At 34.3% G+C, this 15,644-nt stretch overlaps 1 long non-coding RNA gene across 1 annotated transcript; it reads right to left on the reverse strand.

The window, feature by feature from the left end:
* Positions 1–2,618: 2,618 nt before the first annotated feature.
* LOC141904720 (uncharacterized) lies at positions 2,619–3,603 on the reverse strand. The gene is made up of 3 exons (XR_012619184.1): positions 3,360–3,603; positions 2,812–2,980; positions 2,619–2,727 (listed from the first exon to the last, which is right to left on the reverse strand). It is a non-coding gene; the product is annotated as an uncharacterized LOC141904720 (long non-coding RNA).
* Positions 3,604–15,644: the final 12,041 nt, after the last annotated feature.

Here is a 15,644-nt window from a genome sequence, read left to right on the forward strand (position 1 = left end):
ATTGTTTATGATTTAATAATGCACTTTCAGTTCTGAATTTATGTAAACATTTTCTACATAGGTATATTTTATTATCAAAATCATTTTCTGATTTGAAAAATTAATCGATTCTTTTAATCCACATATAATGATTCCCATAATATAGTATATCTATAACACCATTTGAATCATAATCTTTTGATGCTTCAATATCTGGTTCTTTATAATATGATACATTATTTTCATCAATTGGTTTTGATTTAGTTAACTTATTATATTTTGTGTTATAAACGTGTAAAGTCATAAATATTATTTCATCAAATATTAAACCAGATCCTTCAAAATATTTATCTTCTATTTTAGTTTTTACTTCATTATAACATTTATCTAATTTATCATCTATATGTTGTTTAGATATAATATGTTGTGAATGAGAATTTATATTATATATTGGTTTATCTTCAGATTTTCTAAAGTTTACTTTAACTGATATACTAATTTTAGGATATTCAACATCAGTTATTTTTATTATTTCTTTCATATTTTCTGAATGTTTTTTATTTTCTTCTAATGTTTTTCCTTTATGAAATTTAAACTCAATAGCTGCTGGACCAATATCACTTTTAAATGCTTCGGTTATCTCTATATCTTTTTTATTATCTAATGAATTAATATAATTTCTTACATCTTCCATGTATGGTCTTTTATTGTTTAATTTATTTTTTATGCTTTTAATTGTCTTCTGTTTCGTATCGTTATCATTATCAAAATAATCCTCACCTAAAATATCATTATTCATATTTCTAATATGGCTTTTAGATTTTAAATGTTCATTATAATATCTTTTATCACTGAATGATTGATTACATGTATCACATTTGTATGTTTCTTTTTCATTCTTTAATTCATCTAATTTAGTTTCTAATATATCATCTTCATATTCTAATTTCAATTTATTCTCTAAATGTGTTTTAGTTTTATTGTGTCTTGCTTTTTGGGATTTATCTATATTGATATTACATGTTGGACAGTAGTACTTATTTGCTTCCATTTTAATACTAAATTTTTTATTAAAATTGATTTTAGAAGTTATTCATTTATATTTTATTCATATATATATGAATATTTTAAGAGTAATAGGGAATAAGTTGTTTCATATCAAAGGTTGAAGTGGCGAGTGAGTAAAAAATAAAAAATAAATTCGAGTTTGCGAGAATTTATTTTTTATTTTTTATGAGCGATTTTTTGGGCCTGTCCCCGTAATCCCTTTGGGTCTTTAACCCTTTCACACCTAAAATTTTTTATTAAAAAAAAATATTAAATTTCCGTTAAATCATCATCAAGCTAACCATAACACCCCCGGCAGCTATAGAAATGAACAGATTACATATTCTATTGCAGTTTACAAAATTACTCGGCCAATTTAAAAGGAAAGATGGTATCATTATCTTAGCCTTAGAGATCCTTAGACCAACGAAATGATTAATGATGAACTAGTTAATTTTGGGCTTGGGTAATCTAAATAAAATGCCGCTGACACATAATGCAAGATTGCTGAGAATTCACAAATTGTTAGTAGAGGCTAAATTTGTCACGTAAGAAAAATCATATCGTGACGTTGGCATACAATGGTGCGCGCCGATTGGCCGTTCCGTCACGCAAATGCTTTAAAGGTGCGGCCGGAACTGCATCCGACAATCTGCATCCCAATTGTATCTCATTTTGGAGTTGTGTCATGCAGATATATGTAGCCTATATACTTTAGTGTTACCCTTTTATCCTGATGCTGTTTCATTGTTTGAGGCCATATTTTATACGGAAATATTATTTTGCAATTAAATGGAGTGATAATTATATAGATCGTAACTTTTCTGCTTTCTTTTTCTTCTATTTCGTTTTTCATTGGTCATCGTTCGTATCAAAGCTTGCTCAATTCGAATCGGTCTATCCCAGCTTGAAGCCAAAATAGATGCTGGTTCAGTCGGATTAATTTGTTTTTTCACCCATTTTAAGAAAATTTGACTATATCGAACGTGCAGGTATCTGGATCCAGGAAATCTGGGTAGCCTCTATTTTTGTGACGGTACCGAATTGGCTGCAACGTGATTCCATTGCAGTTTTGATTCATTCATCGCTGATTTTGTAATACAGTCTGGAACAATTCTAGAGGCCAAATGCTCACAGTACTAACAGTGCTCACAGTTGATACTTTTTACTGATTCAAGGGGACCACAGACTTGTCAGTTTAAAACCAGTAACCATGGGTAGTGTATAAACATATAATGATTAAACATTATTTTTTCCAACAAATTTACAAAATTTTACTGTGTGCAATGGAGAAATGCAACAATTATTGTGAGTACATTATTGCCTTTCATTTTTCGTTAAATTTTAACATCTGGATAAGTGCAAAAAGTGCAAATATTGAAGTAATGCTCTCTAATAATATGATTTGTTGATAGGATCATGTATCCGTAGTCGCGATAGCTTTAAATTAGATAAAAGTGGCAGAAATCCCTTAAAATAAGTGCAATATCATCAATATCAATATAATATCGATATCATCGAGCCAGATTCATCTTACGAAAATGGTACACGTGTAATTGTAAATGAAAATACACGTGTAAAATTGGCCCAATTTCTTTAAAATGAGTGGACAGCAGCATGCATGCACCCAACAGTATTAGGTTTTCCGACTAATCAGCGTATGGCAGCAGCTGTTGTATCATCCAATAGTGAGTAGGCATCCTAAAATGAGAAGAATTTACAATGCTTACGCTATAATCTTTACTAAAACCATTCCGACGCTCATATAATATATAATGTAAATACCTGATTTTCATCACGCTGTCGTTGTTGAGAAATCAGTGGAGAATTGAAGGCTCTCTCGCGCTAACATCGTTTTCCAACAATCCCCCAGTGGACACATTTTTAAGCCAAAAAAACAGGAATTCCAATTTTATAGTGTCTGTCCTTGGATCAATTCTTATTGGTGTAGACCCTATAAAGTTTGAAAAAAAATGGTCAAGAATTGATTGCACTAACGTCGTTTTTGCCCCCAGTCGAAACTCCGACAGCGACCTAATTTCATGTCCAGCATACAAGTTTAATGGCGATGATGGGCGCACAACAAAATCTAAATGACCCTGCAGTTTTTAGATTGGATGCATAAACACCAAAGACACTCCGTTTTTATCCCTCACAATTGAAATGATCATTTACAATTTTTTCACTGGACATTCAATCATTTAAGGCCTACTAATACTATGCTAACTAATTCAAATTCAATTCAATGCTAGGTCATGTTGCTTTTCATTCCAATAAACATATTCTTTTAGTGACCTATAAACCTTTACTTTACTACATAACAATAATCATACCTGAACAATCCACAACGCGTCCTTTATACGCGGGATAATAATAAATGGCCTTCGACTTTTTTGTTCTTCCACTTCCATTCCATTCCAATCCATTCTAATGAATCTAATTCAATGATCCATTCAATGATCCACTATGTGTTTGACCTCAAACAAAGAAGCAGTGTCACTTTCGGCCCAGTTGTCAATGATCCCCTTTTATGGACTGATTGTCATCCATTATTGCGTTTTGCAATCATTATGAGAATAGAATAGATCGTGAAAACGTGTTGCTTAACAATGGCAATATGGCTGCCACCGCGCAGGGGTGCTTGGGAGTTTAATTGAAATAAATTATTTAATTATTAATAAGTTTTATGTCTGCATTTTAGTTCTATTAGAATTAAAAAATAATCGTGTTAAGTGATATTTAATTAGCAAAAATTACTTATACTAAGGGTTATTATGAAGCTAAGGCAAAATCAATTAAGTAAATTGAAAATAACGATTCAGTGAAGAAATGACGATCATTTTAATATACGCTGTATTATAAAAATACACAAAAAGGTGCATGAATAAGGCCTCTAACTATTTAATTCAACATTTAGATGAGATTATTTTGTCTAGGTTGTTTTTCTGTTCATGAAAACCATTTATCTAGAGCTCGTCAGTTCGTCAGTGAGGTTTTCATTTTGGTAGTGTTCCAAAATGGAAGACAAATAGGCCTAACACAAAGATGCGCTTTTTAGTGGAAAATTACCCGTAAATATCGATATACACCAACCGAATTCGTCTTTTGTAAGCATGGAGTTTGAAAAAGAAATTGCAAGTAAAAAGGCCAGTTAAAATACGCGAGTAGGCCTACATGTTAAACATTTGAAGGTAAGATCATTTTAAATGTATAGGTCAATTGCATAGGTCAATTGTTTAGTTTAATGTTAATGTTGTTAGTTAATCTTTTAATCCAGGTCCGATCTGGTATGTTATGCATGAGGTTTACTGTTCATCGCAACAATAGGCTACAAAATCGCTAGCTGGAAATCAACCTACGTCGTATAGGCCTACTGTAGCCTTAAGTTCTGTTCTATTTGGGAATAATTTAATCTCAAATTACTTTTTGTCTTGTAGATGGTAATATGTTGCTAAATGATGGACATTTCGATTTTTCAAGAAGTGGATTTTGAGAATCTGGAAGATTTAAGAATTGAAAATGGCCACAATCCACCAATAATGCAGACAATGGTTATGACAACTTAAGTTAGTAATACAGTGCCTTATGACTAAAAATGCAATCTTAATTGCCAATCTACTCATCCGATATGAACTTGACCAATCACAAAAATGTTTAATCTGTTTTGCAGCCACAGCTCATTGATGGAAATAGATGATCCTCTCCACACAAATGCTGAGGTGAACCATCGTGGGGCTGTTACTACTATTATGGCGTTCTCCCTCAAAGCTGGATCCACATCAACTGTTTTGACTGGATTGTTGGATCAGTTGAATTTACTGTTACTGAGAAGCGGTTCTACGCAGTTCTAATTAGCCTATTTTCAAAAGATTTTCTCTATGTCCGGAGGTGAACAAATATTACTGCCCTGTATATAAGACATTATTCAAAAAACTGCAGGTATGATACAAATGTTCATTATGTGATATACAGTATGATAAGGCAACATTAGAGGAAAAAGGACATTTTTTTGTGTACATGCCCATTAATGAACAACTGAAAAGACTCCTCGGCTAAGAAGAGCTAGCTAGCAACATTAATGAATGGGCCTACAAGGAAAGCAGAACACTTCGAGCTGGTGACAGCAATATATTCAACATTTTTCATAAATAACATTGTAATTCGGGGCTTGGGCAGTCCCCTAAGCCTCTAGTTATCTTGATAATAAATGAAAAATATCCAAAATTTTTTGTTCAGATCATGATTTTTGTGAAACAGTTTTTGGATTTATTCAAGGGGCAACAAAGACATGTGCTTCATTCATACAGGATCCAATCTAGTCAATACAGGACAAACAACATGACTTTTTTGACACGGCATCCTGGAAAAAACTACTAAATGAGGATCAAACAATTAAAAAGACAGGAGATTCATTCAAATCCTCGAACATTACATGCACAATCTTACTTTTTATAAAATCATGTGAAGCTAAATGATGTAATTACAAATTTTATTGCAGTTTACAAAAGTGACCAATTATGAGAAACAAGGTACATGTATAATTTTTTAGCCTAGTACATGCATCCAGATTGCACGTGTATTTCAGAAGCCACATATGAATTTACACGTGTTTTTAAAATACACGTCCTAAGTTACACGTGTATTTCAAAATACACGTCAAAAGTACACGTGTAATTTCATATTACACGTGTATTTAGCTAAATACACGTGTACCATTTTCATAAGGGGGCCTTCGTTATGCGACCGGTTGACGATTTTGTTATACAAATATGCTGTTTCATGTATTCTTCATTTTGATGAAAAAGGTATGGCTGATTTATTAATGGATAGACAAATAAATGAATTTAGACTCGGATATTGCGAAATAAGTCGACGCTTTCGTAACAAATATATACTCCACACTAATCTGATACAGTATTAGTGGGTCATGTTTTTATACGAAACTGATCCACACACGCACGCGCACGCGCCCGCACACGCACACGCACACGCACACACACACACACACATACACACACAGTCCCTCGAATATTGGGTTTTCAATGTGCTATAGCCCATTGCATGCCATTCCACATGATAGATAGAACGACCATTTGAGACCTGGGACTCAAGCACCAGCAGAGAATTCGGGGCACGACAGTCCTTATTGGGTCTTGTATAAACTTAAATAGCATACCGGTATATCGGGTACCCGGTATATGATTTCGAGACCAACAGAACGGTGTGTTTCCTTTGTAATAGTCATCTCCATACACCCCCGATACACCACCAGCCTCGTACCCTCCGATACACCACGGGCCTCGCAAACAGCCGACGCTTTTCAAAAATACCGAACGCGAACGCCTAGCTACTCGATCAGGGACGTGCCACCTGCGACCGTAAAGCGACATGCCGCACCAATAATTGAATAACCCAAGACGCCATAATAAATGTTATTCTGCATTTAAGGGGGGGGGGGGAGTATCTAATTAGTCCGAATTGCAAACAGCAGCATTTTGTTCTGAGGCACAAATACGGTGATATTAAAGCAGTTGTGATTTTCTGTGTACGGGCCATTTGCAACAAGAACAAGTTTGAGTTTGGTCATATATGAGCTGTCCAATTTAAGTTGTTGTAAGCATAGCCCTTTGACAGTGAAATGCCACAATAATAACCACTGAGATAGTCTTAGCTAAAGGATTGCTTAATAGTTGTCGAATAAACACTATAATCCGTGTATACTGTAGATAAATGAAGAAATCCCACACTTCAAATTTAAAATTATACGATCAAATTTATTACTATGAAACCACAGCCATCATCAGGTGGAATGACCAGAAAAACAAGTGTTTACGGTAGGCGGCCGCACTGAACCAGGCAGGTTTTTTCATGAAAGTTGCCCAGTAAACGGATTCAAACAAATCTAAATCTTCGATCCAATTGAACCATTTGTTTTCGATTTTGATGAAGTTTTGACTCAATAGTATCAATCGTATACCCGGTACCTAAGATGACATTTTCATAACCAGGCGGATCTAGGAAATTTGGAAGAAAAGAAAATGTATTTTTTAAAAAATTAGCTCTTATGGCCTCTAGAAAATTGGTCAAAGTGGTCAAAATTAGCTCTTATGGCCTCTAGAATTCATCTAAGATGTGAATATTTAATCACCAATCCCCGATGTCGGCTGTGTATCCTGATATTACTGTACGGTACATAATTTTATATATATTCATATGGTAGACTTTACTTACCTATTGGGACCTATATGGTTTCATACTAAAAATTATATATTCCATAGATTTAACAGACTTATTGGGTGCCTCAAACTGCGGAAACATTATGTACAGGTCTATTGGGTCATCACCTTATGAGTCCCAAGTTTGAACTGCTTATTCAAATTAGTAAATTAAACATTATTTCGAGTCAAAGTTTAATTGTAGTGACGACCCAGAAGTGGTTCTAATCTCTTAAGAATTACAGTGATGGAGCTGTCGTCATAATGACGATCACCTAATCGGATTTTACAATCTTAAAATTTCGTCTTGTACGTTTTCTGTAGCGCAGGTGATCAAGTCTTAGGATCAACTTCATTGTAACAAATGATTTCAAATATCAGGAGCCCAATGCGTTTAATGATTCAATTAAATGGTATCTTGCTGATTGGATGAAAGTGGGGTAAATCATTTTATTGTGATTTTATTCTTTTTGAATTGGTCATTGGTGGTCAATGGTCAATTTATGAATCTTCAATAGCGAATCTTTTCTAGTTTCACACCAAACGCGGTATATCGTTCTCATCTTCGTGAAATTGTAATTCGTCAGTAGTGGTCAGTGTTGGTCAGCTTATGAATTTGCAATGATGAATCCTTGGTAGTTTGTAAACAAACATGGCTTGAGAAATTTCCGATATTCGAAGTCTGAATCGTTCAGACTCGGGGATCATATCTCAATTGGTCAGTTTCTGACCATCTCGGTGTCAGCATTGTGGTCGATAGCTTATATGAAACATTTGTAGATAACCAACGAAGGGGCCCAAAAGCACAAGCCAATTTCCAGTGATGTGATCCAAAAAATGCCCTACTGAAAAAAGCAGTCTCTCAATTGGACGAAACCAAATCGCACAGGAATATTAATTTAGAAATTGTCGACTAGTAGCCACAGCGGTGGTTTTTTCTACGTAGTCTCTCATTTCATATCATAAGATTTCCCCCGTTTCAAACTGTCGAGTTTATGAGTCAATATTAAACAGACATATTGGGGCCCTCAGTAATAACTAATATATTTCTTTTGATATTTGTACCTATCTGTTTGGTCCATCAAACAGTTGGTTTTCTGTAGTAACTAATATATATCACATGATACATGATTGTACCGATCTATTGGGTCAAATATGGTCTTATATCAAACTTATACATTCCGAATGTACCCATATGGAAGACTTTAATAGACCATTCAAAGTGGTTTCCTGTGAAATAATTGTTATATTTTCTGTTATCACGGTACTGCATTGGCATAATCCAAGAGAATGGAAGGGATGTATGGATTCATGTAATATGGCATATTCAAGTGCCGCTGCATATCCACATGGAAACGATTGGCAATGTGAGGATGTTCCTGCACTGTTCCTTCCTTTGAATTCACCAAATTACTAAATCAACTCAGCATAGTCATCAATATACATGTAGTTTATCCCTCAAAATCGAGCAGTGCTTGCGCATACACGTAGGCTAAGCTAGGCTAATTCCACTATGTCTTGTATTATCGAAACCTATATCAACCCCATCTGACAAAGTTTAAATCAAACTTTGTCAGAAGGGGTTGAGAATTGAATAGGTTTCAATTGTTTACATTGGCTAATCTGGATCAGTTCAATTTTGATCTCATGTTTGTCTGTACATCAATGTATGTTAGGAAATTATCCAAGTTTAGCGCAGTCTTATGTGTATACGGTTCCTAGAAAAATCAAATCGATATTTGGGTAAAGCCTGTGAATCTAACACAAACACTTGGATTATACATCATTATAAGTTTATTTGGAATCTTTCTCTTTTTAATAATGTTATTCACTCGTTCTAATCTGAAGTAGAGTTCTCTTTGTCAGCATTTTAGTGGCTTCGTCCAAAAGTTCACGATAAGCCATTCTGTTGGAACGAATGCAAGATCGTATGGAATATTTTTTCTTCTTCCGATGACCAGCGCCTTCGTGTTTTCATTCTGCCTATTAAAAGAAAGAAAATTCATTTATTTCTATATTTGGTTTAGGCTAAAAAAGTGATACTTTGTTTCTCCGCAGCAGCCAGGAAATTGTGTAAATTCCAATAAAATTTATAATCAGTTCATTTCTATAGCTGCTGGGTCTGTAATTGTATGGCTGGTAGTGATAAAAAAAATAATGTACAGGGTAGATAGGCGGCAGGGTAAATTAACTTTAAGCTAGGCAGAGTGGAGAAACAATGTATCATTTTTTCCCTTAATTGACCAATTTGAATACATGACCTGTCAAACCATGTAAAACATACATGTACAGTCAGAGTGGCACTACTTGTTCAGGTACTTGAGCTATTTAAATTAACCTTTTTGAAAGTAAGCTACCTTGGTAGGGATATCAAAATTGTGACATTGAAACTCGGGAAGTGCACTATTTTTATATTGAACATCACCTCAGCCTGGCAGCATATCAAAAAAGGTATGACCTTTAAATGTTATATATTCTTTATGATATACTAGTAACACTAAACTGCTTTCAAAAGTTATTACAGTTAATTTCAACCATTGATATTTAGCACTGCTTGGTGGCCATGATGAATATGCATCCCTGTAAAACTTGATGTACATGTTAATTGGGACATAATCTGCAACTTTGCACTACATCATAATATTGAATTTCGACCAGAGAATAATCTGAAGAATATGCATTGGTTATGTTTTAAATTACAATTGCTCATATGTGACCTTGAAACTCAGGACGGCCATCTTGCATCTGATTGACCCAATATTTCTCTCATGCTGATGCACCCTTCTGGTATACAATCTGATAGATCAAAATTTCCCTTGAAAACTTCAAAAATAAGCAAACAAGGGGTCCAGGGACACCATGCCCTCTTGGGAAGTAGTTTCAAATGCTCAACAACAACCCTGAATCTAACATGACCCTGAAACTCTCTGCAATCAATTAGAATATGTCAACAGCTACGATTTTGTAATTGATTGTGATAACAAAATATGCCTCGTTACCAATTTAATATGGAAATACTAAGTTATTCAATGCCCCTGGCAACCACATGCAAAACCCAATGACCTTGAAACTCACCACAATCATAGAACATGTCACGAACTACAACTTTGCAATTGATCATGGTAACAAAATATGCCTAGATACCAATCTAATAAGGAAATACTATGTAATTCTACTATTCAACGCCCCCTGGTGACCATATAGAATAACTCATGTCCTTAAAACTCACCACATACATAGATGATGTCATGAGCTACAACTTCACAATTGATTGTGGTTACAAAATATGCATAGGTACAAACATAATATAGAAATGCTAAGTTGTTGTATTATTTAACGCCCCCTGGTGGCCATATACAAAATCCGATGACCTTGAAGCTTACCAAAATCATAGAACACGTTATGAGCTACAACTTTCCAATAGATTGTGGGAAAACAATATGTTTAGGTATCAATATAGTGTCGAAATTTGAAAATGTTGATAATTAATGGATAGGAGCACCCTTAATACGACCAGTCAAACTGCGCAGTTTTAATTAACCATCGTTTTTATATCCATTTTACACTGTATTGAAGGATTGCCAAAAAGTTTTCATTTTCGCATGTTAACATGAGAAAAAATAAGCCATTTTTGAAATTCTAACAATATACGTCCTGAGTTTCCATGCCTACGAACCATTGATTTGTGATGATTTGATTATAATTTCAAATGGTAGGCACGGAAACATATTGTTAAAATTGATTTACAGTCAACCCCCTATATACAACATCTGGTAATATGAAGATCAAATTCAGGTATGTGTTCAAAAGTTTTAAAGAAATATCCCAAAAAATCGACTTTCGGTCTTAAGTCCCTAGTGGGCTAAAAAGGTATGAAATAACTAAACAGATTTACCGTCGGTTGCGCAAAGTTGACTCATATCTACCATAAGACTCTCTCTATGTGATTCAACTGCGGATTGATTGGAATCTTTCACACGACTCGTATTGATCTCGGTGGTCCATCTTCCTATGAAAATTGAAAATATCGACATGCATTAGCAATTGAGTAGTTGTTGAAATTGAGACCAAAATTGACATTTTTGGGTACGAAAAAAGGTAACAGGACAGCCATCTTGCATCCGATTGACCCAAAATTTCCCTCATGCTGATGCACCCTTCTGGTAATCTGATAGATCAAGGTAATTGATCAGTGTCTTCAAAATTCCCTTGAAAACTTCAAAAATGACTAGGAAAGTGCTGATTTCAGAGTAGAAAAATGGCCACCAGTCAACCATGTTGATTCTGACCAAGCTCAGTTTTTGGGAAGAAGATGTATCTAGGGTAGATACATGTATATAAATATATTAAATCAATTACATTAATATATTTCTACAAATGATATAGGGCCTATTACATTTTATAGATTGTACCTATCTATTGGGTCCATCAAACAGCTGGTTTCCTGTGTAATAACTAATACATTCCACATGATAGATTGTACCGACCTATTGGGCCCTTTGTCTTATCGTACATAATAATCCATATGACAGATTTACCAGACCAATCTAACTGTGGGTTTCCTGTGTTATAACAATACATTCTATCATGGATTTCCCTCAATTCGGGGATTCCTATGTAATGAATAATATACATTCAGTATGATAGACTTTATCAAACATAATGGGTCCTTCAAGGTGATTAGTTAGTACTTGGTGAAATACTGAACAATCTGGAAATGTCAAGAATCACCATTACCATAGGGCTTTTCATGCACTGGCACAACATGCAATTGTTTGTGGTAACAACGTCATATGTCTAGGTACTAATATACTGTAGTACCATATTCTTCGGCTAATTTGCGCCACCGGTGAACATAAACAATACCTAGAAACTCACCACAATCTTAGGGCAATTCATGTTAGAGCAAGTCATGAGGCCAAAATATTTACTGCGAATGAGAGAAATTGAGATAAATGATCGAAGCATTCTCAATATTTCCCATGAAAACTAGAAAAACAATGTCTAAAAGTGCTGATTTCAAATTGTATCAGAATAACTGGATTCTGTCAAGCTTGGGACAAGTGACACAAAGCGGATGCGATAACCCACTTTTAAGTCCATTCTTTTATGTGACATAGATATTTTTGGATATTTCGCTTAATGTTTTGAACACATACGTCTAATTGGTTTTAATACGACCAGTGAAACTGTGCAGTTTTAATAAACCATCGTTTTTATATCCATTTTACACTGTATTGAAGGATTGCCAAAAAGTTTTCATTTTCGCATGTTGAAATGAGAAAAAATAAGCCATTTTTGAAATTCTAACAATATGCATCCTTAGTTTCCATGCCTACGAACTATTGATTTTTGATGATTTGATTATAATTTCAAATGGTAGGCACGGAAACATATTGTTAAAATTGATTTACAGTCAACCCCCAATATACCAGTTTCACTGGCAGTATAGAGATCAAATTCAGGTACAAAAGATTTAGAGAAATATCCCAAATAATCGACTTTCCGTCTAAAGTCCCTAGTGGGCTAAAAAGGTATGAAATAACTTAACTGATTTACCGTCGGTTGCGGAAAGTTGACTCATATCTACCATAAGACTCTCTCTATGTGATTCAACTGCGGATTGATTGGAATCTTTCACACCAATTGTATCGAACTCGGTGGCCCATCTTCCTGTGAAAATTAGAAATATGAACATGCATAAGCAATTGAGTAGTGGTTGAAATCATATGGTCAGAGGCTTTGCCATATGTCATGTATTGAATAAACGTCCATGGGTTTTCATAGTTAATATCTCCTAATACGAATCAGTTAAAATCGGATATCATGCTTGTCTAAGCTTACCGTACGCGAATTTTTGTTAGACAGGTTGAGGCCATTTAAAAAAATGAAACAGTCTTTCTCATCACCATGCGCGTCAAAAAAAAAATCAGCGACGGAAATCGGATGACAGTCCATCAATGAGTATTAACTTACATATTTCATATGAAAGACAGTACCGACCTTTTGGGTCCACCAAACTGTGTTTCCTGAGTAGTAACCAATCGGGTCCAATATGGTTACGTATAAAAGTCATATATTCCATGATGCCGACGTTCGGTATAAAATGGCAATCATCTGTCAGACATGGCAGTATCTCTGAACCCATGGTGCAGTCAAGAGCTCCAGCAGTTGAAAATGGTATTTCCCTATTATCAAGGTCAGTTTTAACCGATTCAAACTCTACTTTTTTTCGAGGATATGCGTGGACATGCAATATATTCATTCCTATAGTTTAAATTTCGAGCATAACTTAGCGATTTACTTCAAAATTCTCCATTCTGCATTCTTCAAAATTTCAAATCTTTGAATAACAAGGTTGCAGGAGTTATCCAGAAAAACAGTGCATCATACACAGCACAGTTACAGGATACCTAGTCATTAACCTATAAAAACAAAACAGTTGCTGCTCTCTAGTGCATAATTTTTGGGGGAAAGAAAACTTTTTTCCTATCAATTGCAATGAACTGAAAAATTCATAATCAGTAATATTATCTAAATTTCATCAAAATCGAACAAAAATTCGCTAAATTAATACAACAGATTTTTTGGTAAAATCTTTATAACTGGAGCAATTTTGATTGAATACAAAAACACCTACAGAATCAGCATAATGTGATTGAGAAAGGTACTATGTTGAAAATGGTGTTAAAGAAATATGAAAAAAGTTTTCTCAACTTTGATACCGTCTGAAACTAGTGTCAGCCAGATGTGTTCCTGTACATATTATAAACAAACGACGACAAGCTGAGTCGCTGGTGGGATGTGACCCACTGAAAATCTCACCACCGGATTTCAGATGCCTCTGAACGTCAGGTTTTAAGCCAATGAATCTTACACAAATACTTGGATCATCCATCATCGTACACATTTATTTTGAAATCTTTCTTTTTTTAATCATGTTACTGACGCGTGTTCTGATCTGTAAGAGAGTTCGTGTTTTCAGAACCTGCGTTGCTTTATCTAGAAGTTCGCGGTTCGGCATTTTATTGCAACGGATGCAACTATGAAAAATCTGTTGAAATGTGTCATCTTCTTCTGCCGACCATCGCCTTTTAGTACCGGTACCCTTAGATTTCGTTTTGCCTGTTAAAAGAAATAAAATTCATCCATTTTAATATTTTTTTTTGTATTTCAACAAAAAATTATTTTGTATTTAAACATAAATGAACATATGTTTAATTTCTGAAATCAAACAAATACCTAATTGTGATGGAATTTTTTAAGTTGTTTTTTTTTCATGGAATTTAAAATATTAAGCTATATCAATACTAAGATATTAAGCTACTCATGCAGCTGTGCACTCGGGCTAGTGTGTCAGGGTTTTGATAACGCGGCAATGTCGATGTCATCAAGTTTGAATCCCTGCCAAGGAGGATGAGTATGTGGTTCTAGCTAAATTTCATGTAAAAGGGCATATGATAATTTCAATAATACAACTATTCAATGGTCTTTGGTGGACATTCTAAGACAGTAACTAGGGGAATGTAGCTGGTGAATTATTCATTTAATCACGTCACACTCGACAACATTGATAGAACATGTCACAGGCATATTTTTTTGCAATTTATGGTGTTATGATTTAAATTACGATTGCTCATATTTCAATATTCAGTGCTGGCTGAGAAACAAACGAAGAAATAGTAATTGTGGGTTTAAACGGGATCAATTTATATATTGATTTATTATCATTATTACTATTATCATTATTATTAATCTACCTTTTTATTATTTATTCATGCGGTCTAACCAGGGATTGATTAACCGAAGTTAACTGAATATACAAATATGTATGTTACTTACCAGTATCCACACATGTTGGACTTTTCGAAATGCATGGTTCATCTTCAAATGAAAATAAATGAAAGAGATTGTAAGTGGGCTAAAATGGCATTAATTTATTTATTGATTTATCATTTATCCATTTTCTATCAATTCATTCATACGGTTTAACCATGAAACGATTAACCGAAGTTAACTGAATATACATATATGTAACTAACATGGTATTAGGTTTTGGATAACTAAATTATCCATCGGACCATTACACACACAAACCTATTAAGTCCCTTGAATATTGGCTTTTCTATGTTTTATATAGCCCATAGCATTTCATATGGTAGATAGAACAGAACACTTGAGAAACAAAAGTTCCACCAAATGCATGATGTAATTCCATATGACATATTGCACAGTTCTATTGGGTCTTACATAAAACTTATATATTCCATATGATAGATTTTAACAGATCAATCAAAAATGCTGTTTCCCTGTGTAATAACTAGTACATCCCAGGCTGTGTGTGCTTCCTGTGTAATAATGAATATGCAATCAATATGATATACTTCTGCAGACTTATTGGGT

Source organism: Tubulanus polymorphus, chromosome 4 (assembly GCF_964204645.1).
Source record: "Tubulanus polymorphus chromosome 4, tnTubPoly1.2, whole genome shotgun sequence".
Lineage (NCBI taxonomy): Eukaryota > Metazoa > Nemertea > Palaeonemertea > Tubulaniformes > Tubulanidae > Tubulanus > Tubulanus polymorphus.